At 44.7% G+C, this 7,279-nt stretch overlaps 1 non-coding gene across 1 annotated transcript; it reads left to right on the top strand.

The window, feature by feature from the left end:
• The first annotated feature begins 6,982 nt into the window (after positions 1-6,982).
• trnav-cac (transfer RNA valine (anticodon CAC)) lies at positions 6,983-7,055 on the top strand. The gene has a single exon. It is a non-coding gene; the product is annotated as a tRNA-Val (tRNA).
• The last annotated feature ends 224 nt before the right edge of the window (positions 7,056-7,279 follow it).

Raw genomic sequence — 7,279 nt, 5'->3', positions numbered from 1 at the left:
CCCATGACTTAAAGATGGGAGAAAAATCGCCATGATGTTGGGTTCATTTGATACCACTAAAATCTGCCAAAGTAACTGAGCATCAAAACTGGCATCTTGTTTTGTAGTTTAACCTTCTGTTTTTCTCACCAGAATTTTCTTTAAGCTGAAATAAATTCGGAGCAAAATTGAATACAATATTAAAAGTCCCAATATTATAAATCCATTTCACTTCCGGTCATTGCAATGAACAGAGTGAGATTGCAGCAAAATTAATAAAATGAAATGAACAAAAAGCATTTCCGGGAATTTTACCCAGTTCAGGTTCAGCCATATGAGAAAGACCATCGGGCTAAAACATCACCTTCACTTCTCTCTCCATATATACTTCTTCATGTGAGAGAGAAACTATCTGAAGAAATTATGCATCAAGACTAAACGTGCGTGTGAATGTGACGGGAATTTCATGTTTGCTGGTTCATTCTGAGACAGTTCCGACACGGAATGAATCAAGGACAGGTATTCCTTCCAAGGACGAGGTCAATTCCTTGGATTTTGCTGGTATTATTATTCCGTTGAAAGCAGAAACATAATGGTGTGCATTCGATTCATCTCAGGGAATTTCTTATCCCCTAGGTGCACCATATGTAATCCTGATGTCGTCAAATGTGAGCCCCTTTGCAATGGGCTGAAGTGGCCCAGAGGTTAAGCCGACGGGTTGGTCTTACATTGTGCATGTGTGAATTTGAATCCTACTCTGGCTGTTACTTCTGTCAAACGAAGCTGTTGATCCCCTTTGTGCCTCGTATCTTTAGTATACATTGGATGGAGAATCTTGCTCTTGCCCTTCATTGCACCGCAGATTTGTGATAAATCGAAACCTCATCCAGGTCGAAATAAAGCAATTTTATTCTGTTGTAAGTTAAATTGGGATAATGAAATGGAGTGCAACATTTCTTTCCTCCTTTCAATCCCTCTTGACTTTCTCTAAATTTACTTCGTCTGAAAGAGAAACAAATAAGGAGAGATCGAGAGCAATAGATTATCCAATGGGATTGTAAATGAGTATTTTGGTGTAACACTCCACACAAAGGTCTGATCAATATTTCAAATAATTAATTGTAATTGGAGCAGCAGAAGACTTCTCCAATGAAACAAACCTTTCATTCTTTCACAAACTATTGCTGTGTGAATCACACCACGAACCATCATCCAGCATGATCACCAAGTTGCCAACAACATTAGATTCAATTCTCTGTAGCAATCACAGCTTCTGCACTTACCCATCTGTGGTGTGCCACGGCACATTTCTTGTTCACGAGCTTATGAGCCTAGTTCCTGATCCATCTGATCAGTTTGAGAAATCTTTTCTATCACTTCATTCCATCCCCTCAGAATTCTAAACTTATCAATAAAATAATGCGTTCGACCAAATTATATAGGATTCGAAGTCGGCCATTCAGTCCATCGATTCTGGTCCACAATTCAACGAACTCATGGCTGATCTGATAATCCTCAACTCCATTCTCCTGCATTACCTCGACAAGGCTTCATCGTCTTTCTGATAAATATCTGCCTGGCACAGTTAGAAAAACAACTCAGCCTCAACAGCAGTTTCGATGAGTTCCACCGATTCACTGGCCCCTGAGGAAAGAAATTACTCCTAATTTCTGAATTAAATTGGCAATAACTAATTCTGAATTCACGTCCTATGATGCTCCTCATACCAGAGGGTAAACCGCCTGCCCATATCTACGCTGTCCAGATCCCATGAATATTGAACGTTTATAAATGTTATTATGTGATTATAGAACTCCCCTCCACGTCCTCTGTTTCAAGGAGAATAATCGCAGCCTAACCAATCATTCCACGAAGCTCCACATTCTCCAGTGTTGACAACATCTTCGTAAATCCCTGCTGTCCCCTGCAGCTTCCTTACATATTATTAAGACAGGTGGAGACACTTCTGTGAGGCAACGGTTGAAATTTCAAGCACAGAAGGGCAGTGGAACGTGAAATCAGACAGCGACTGGAATCAGATTGGTCCACACAAGGACGAAATACAGTAACGATAAATCTGACAAATGAGAATTTGATCATACCGTATTGACATTCAATGGCTTTACTGTCACCTAATTCCCCAGTGTAATCGTCCACGGAGCTAGTATTTAGGTAAGACGAATTGAGACTGGATATATAAAAACTTTGACAGCAAAAACATGTCCGTTAGTAGACAGTTTTTGATTATACACTCAACTCATTGCTCCATGAATCCTACACCGTTTGCAAGGCACAAATGAGATCTGGGACAGAACTCTGTCCATTTGCCTCGATGGGTGTAACTTCAATAATATTTAAGGAACTGGGCACCATCCACGACACTGCAGTCACTTGATTGTACCCTATTCAATACCTGAATATTTATTCACTTCACCGCTGAGGCACAATTGCAGCAGAGTGCACCAAGTACACGATGCACTGGAGTAAGTCATCCGGGCTTTTTTGACAGAACCTTCAAAACTCAACAGCTGTACTGACTATAAGGACATGGTTGGAAGATGCAACGAAACACCACCATTTTCAAGTTCCCCTCCAAGGCCCATACCACCCTGACTTGGAAATGAATCAGTGATAAACTCATTGAGTGTTGAAGCAGTCTTGTTGGGCAAAGTTTCATACTACAGCACCCCCCCCCCCCCCACCCATCTTTTATCTTAAATTTAGTAAATGGTGATTTATGCAGTGACCAGACTTGGGCTCAGTCCTTCAGCTATTCCCTAAAATGGTGATTGCTAAAGTTCTACTATCATTCACAGCCTCTGGCCAACAATAGATAATATCCAAAAATCCTCTCAATAAACTGAATCCCCTCAAGATGAGAGTGGTGCTGGAAAAACACGGCAGGTCTGGCATCAGCTGAGGAAAAATCAATGTTTCAGGCAAAAGGCCTTCATCTGAATGAGACTGGGAGTAAATGGAATGGAGAGATAAATGGGAGGGGTTTGGATCTGGGGAGAAGGTAGCTGAGGGTGCATTATTTGGATGGAGGAGGGGGCGAAGGGGATATGTCAGTTCGGGGGGTGGAGCGGATAGGTGGGAATGAAGATACACAGGTGGGACAGGTCAGGAGGATGGTGCTGAGCTGGAAGGTAAGAACTGTAGTAAGATGATGGAGTGGGCTTGAGGAAATTGAGGAAGTCCACATTGATGCCATGGGGTTGAAGCGTCCGGAGGAAGAAGATGAGGCGCTCTTCCTCCAGGGGTCAGGTGGCAAGGGAGTGGTGATGGAGGTGGGCCAGGATGTGCATGTCCTCGGGAGAGTGGGATGGGGAGTTGAAATCTTTGACCATGGGGCAGTGGAGTTGATTCTTGCTGATGTCCTGAATATCTTCTCTGAAGTGCTCTATCAGAAGACATCCGGTCTCCCCAATTTAGAGGAGACCGCCTCTGGAGCAGCAGATACAACAAATGACATGTGTGGAACATCAGGTCAACCTTTGATGGATGTGGAAGGCTCCATTGGAGCCTTGGGCAGAGGTGAAGGGGTAATGTGGAGCAGATATTGCATTTCCTGCGGTGGCAGAGGAAGAGGCCGTGAGAGAATTGACGCCCATTGGAGGGTGTGGACTTGATTAGGGAGTCACGGAGGGAAAGGTCTTTGATGAAAGCGGATAGGTTTGAGGAGGGAAGTATATCCCTGGTGGTGGGGTCAATTTAGAAGTGGCAAAAATGTTGGCGGATCATGTGATTTATGCAGAGGTGGGTGGAATGGAAGATGAGGAACTTCCTCTCTCCATGCTCCGCCGTTGTTGTATTTGGAGGTGTTGGGTTCATGGACAGAGGTGCAGGACATGGATGAGATACGTTAGAGGGCATCTTCAACCACTTGGGAAGTGAAGTTCCGGTCTAAAAGAAGGAGGCCATTTGGTGTGTTCTGTGGTGGAACTGGTCCTCTGGGAGCAGATGCGGCACAGGCAGAGGAGTTGGGAACACAGGATAGCATTTGTGCAGGAGGTGGGGTGGGAGGAGGTGTAATCCAGATAGTCAGTGAGTTTGTAAAAAAGTACCAGTAACACTGACCTCCAGGAATATTTTCCCTCCCCAGCTCTATCCACTTTCCGCAAAAACGGTTCCCTCCATGACTACCTAGTCGATCCATGACCTCCAATGACCAACCCTGCCCTCCCAGCACCTTCCTCTGCCAACGCAGGAATTGCAAAACCTGCGCCCACCCCCGCCCCGCCGCCTCCGCCCAATGCCCCAAAGAAACCTTCCACATTCATCAAAGTTTCATCTGCGCTTCCACGCATGTCATTTATTGCATCTATTGCTCCCAATGGGGCCACTGGACACTTTCTCGTAGAGTGCTTCAGACAACATCTTCATGACATCGGCAACAATCATCCCCCACGCCCCATGACTGAACACTTCAACTCCCCCCGCCACTCTCCAGAGGACATGCTGGCCCTGGGCCTCCTCCACTGCCACTCTATCATCACCCGACGTCTGGAGAAAAAACGTCTCATCTTCTACCTCATGACACGTCATCCCCATGACATCAATGTGGATTTCACCTGTTTCCCCATTTCCCCTGCCGTCCCCAACCTTGCCCTAATTACAACCTTCCAGCTTGGCACCATTCTACTGACCTGACCCACCTGTCTATCTTCCTCCCCCCTTATCTACTCCACCATCTTTTCTGATCTAACATTCTTATCCCCACCTCCATCCACCTATTGCACTCTCAGCTGAATTCTTCCAAGCCCCACCCCTTCCGTTTATCTCTGCAACCTCGAGGCTCCGAGCCTTAATCCTGATGAAAGCCTTTTGCCCAAAACGTCAATTTTTTCCTGCAACTCGAATGCTGCCTGGCTTGCTGTGGTTCTTAAGCACCGCTCTAAAATTGACTGATCACCAGCATCAACAGTGCGCACTTCTGTCCAATTGATTCACCTATCCATTGATCTTCTGCGATCAAGAATGTCCACTCCCAGATCTCTTTGTCTGTCTACGTCACACAGAATACTCTGTTAATGTTTCTTCTCCCCATTTCGTTACCACTCATTGATCTGGATTCAATTCCATTCAGCATTTTATCTTCCAACCTGATTGATACATCACTGTAGTCTCTGATATTTTTCATCGTAGTCAACTTCACGACCATTTGTTACATCATCAGCAAACCTCTAACTCATGGCAATTACAACTATGTCTAAATCATTGGTCTACATCAGAAAACAGCGAACTCCGCTGGAAACACGCATCCAGACATGGTAAATTGCTGTTTTGGATTAACAACTTCAATAACAGCAGAACAGAACTCCTGATGTGATTTGTAAAATTGCTGCTGACTCTATCCGTTGGTCTCCTGAGCGATCACTTCTCACATATGGGAGTGGTGAATGACCGGTGCGCATTGTGACTGAGTAAGTGAGGTTACATCTCAGCGGGTAATTGAATCCCTTCCTGCATTCACCCCATGGCCCTGACTTCTTGGCGCTGTGGGTATCCTTGTGTCTATTAAGTTTGACAATCAGTTGAATTCGAGTCCACACAGGCACTATCCCCATTTTCCCCGTTGTTCATCTATTTTAATTCTTCCTTATTCTCCCATGGAATGTTGTCATCATTGGTCTGAAGAGCATTTGTTGTTCATTCTTAATTCACCTTGAACTGAGTCAGAGGGCATTCATGGGTGAATTACGTTGTTGTGGATCTGGATCACATATTGACAGGACTCGTTATGGTTGGGTCATTTCCCTTTCGAAGGGACATGAAAGAATGAGTGCTCAGTAAACTAAAGTTACTGTCTCTGTTCCTGCGACTGGGTTTATTTTTCAGATTTTATTCATCGAATTTAAATAACAGCAGCTGCCACGTTCCAGTCACCAAAGATGACTAGCCCAATATATCGCCGCTGCACTGACAACTCCCTGCAATATTTCTCAATTCAAAGAATGACATTGTCAATTCAGAGTATCCCAGAGAGAATACGACGCATTTCTGTGTTGGAACGGAAGCAATGTACGCTGTATTAGAGTGTTTACTGGAGCAAGAGACTCATGTGGAGACGATGTGAGCAAAAGTAGTTCTTACAGTCAAAGTAACAAAATACCGCTGTGTTAAGGAAAATCTCTGAGAATGCTTTCGATTCACCAGCCTCTCACTGACAGCTCCAGCACGCTCCCTCTGAGCCAGTCCTCAGTGGAGGTTAATGGGGGATCTGGGAAAATTTCACGAAGTATGGTCAGTCGGAGCAAAAGTAAGGAAGTCGTTCGTTTCTGCAGTGTTTCGCAATACTACCTTTCCCGTGAGCAGTCGAACAGACTAAATGATTGTGCCACAGACTGCGACGGCAAGCTCCACTAAAAAGTAATCCTTTAAAACCGGTGTAAGCAACACAACGTTATTGGGGTACACCCCATGGAAACAGATACTTCGGTGTATTTCATCCATGCTCACCACATAACCAAAATTAAACATTTCCTGTTCCCCAGCATTTGGCCTCAATCCCCCCTAAACCCATGCTATCCAGAAATTCATCCGATTACCATTGCAATTTTCTGAGTGCAATAGCCTCCTCCACTTCCTCTGGTAGCTCATTCCACACACGCACAACCTTGTGAGTGTGAAATGTGCCCCCGGTGCTTTGTCAATTTCAGACCACTCACCTTAAACCTATGCTCTCGAGTTTCCAACTCACCCCAGCTTGGGTAAAACACATAAATACTCAGTTCACAGCCCTTCCATAAAATCATATCGCAGCCGTTACACTGCCGGGAAAGTTGTCCCAGCCTATTCCACCTCACTCTACAGTCCAAACATTGACGACATCCTTGTCTATATTTTGTCACCAATTTCATGTCTCTTTTTTTTTAACTTTTTCAAGATGTCAATTACCCTGGACACCAACGAGCTATTGGAAAAAGAAAGGTGAAACGTAGAATGTCTTCAACTTTCAGTGCTGGATGCCACAGAGCTGCAGCGGGTCCCGCTGAGGCTTGTTTCTGTAGTGTAGTGGTCATCACGTTTGCCTCACACGCGAAAGGTCCCCAGTTCGAAACTGGGCAGAAACGGCTTTGTTCTGCAACTGCAGCCTTTTACACGGACAAGAACGGAGCTTTCTTGCTTGCTTCCCCATCTGCAAACCTGCCTTCGAATTTGCTTGAACAAATCTGCTCTCTTTGTGGAATGTAATGCAATTCCATTTAATGACTGTGCAAAGCATTGTAAAGGTTTTCTCCAACCTGGGTCTGATCATATGCCATTCTGTTTGAGATTGTAGTTACCGCGTTCTGAT

Source organism: Hemiscyllium ocellatum, chromosome 44, assembly GCF_020745735.1.
Source record: "Hemiscyllium ocellatum isolate sHemOce1 chromosome 44, sHemOce1.pat.X.cur, whole genome shotgun sequence".
NCBI classification, from domain to species: Eukaryota; Metazoa; Chordata; class Chondrichthyes; order Orectolobiformes; family Hemiscylliidae; genus Hemiscyllium; species Hemiscyllium ocellatum.
This window is presented reverse-complemented; position numbering and strand designations above follow the sequence as displayed.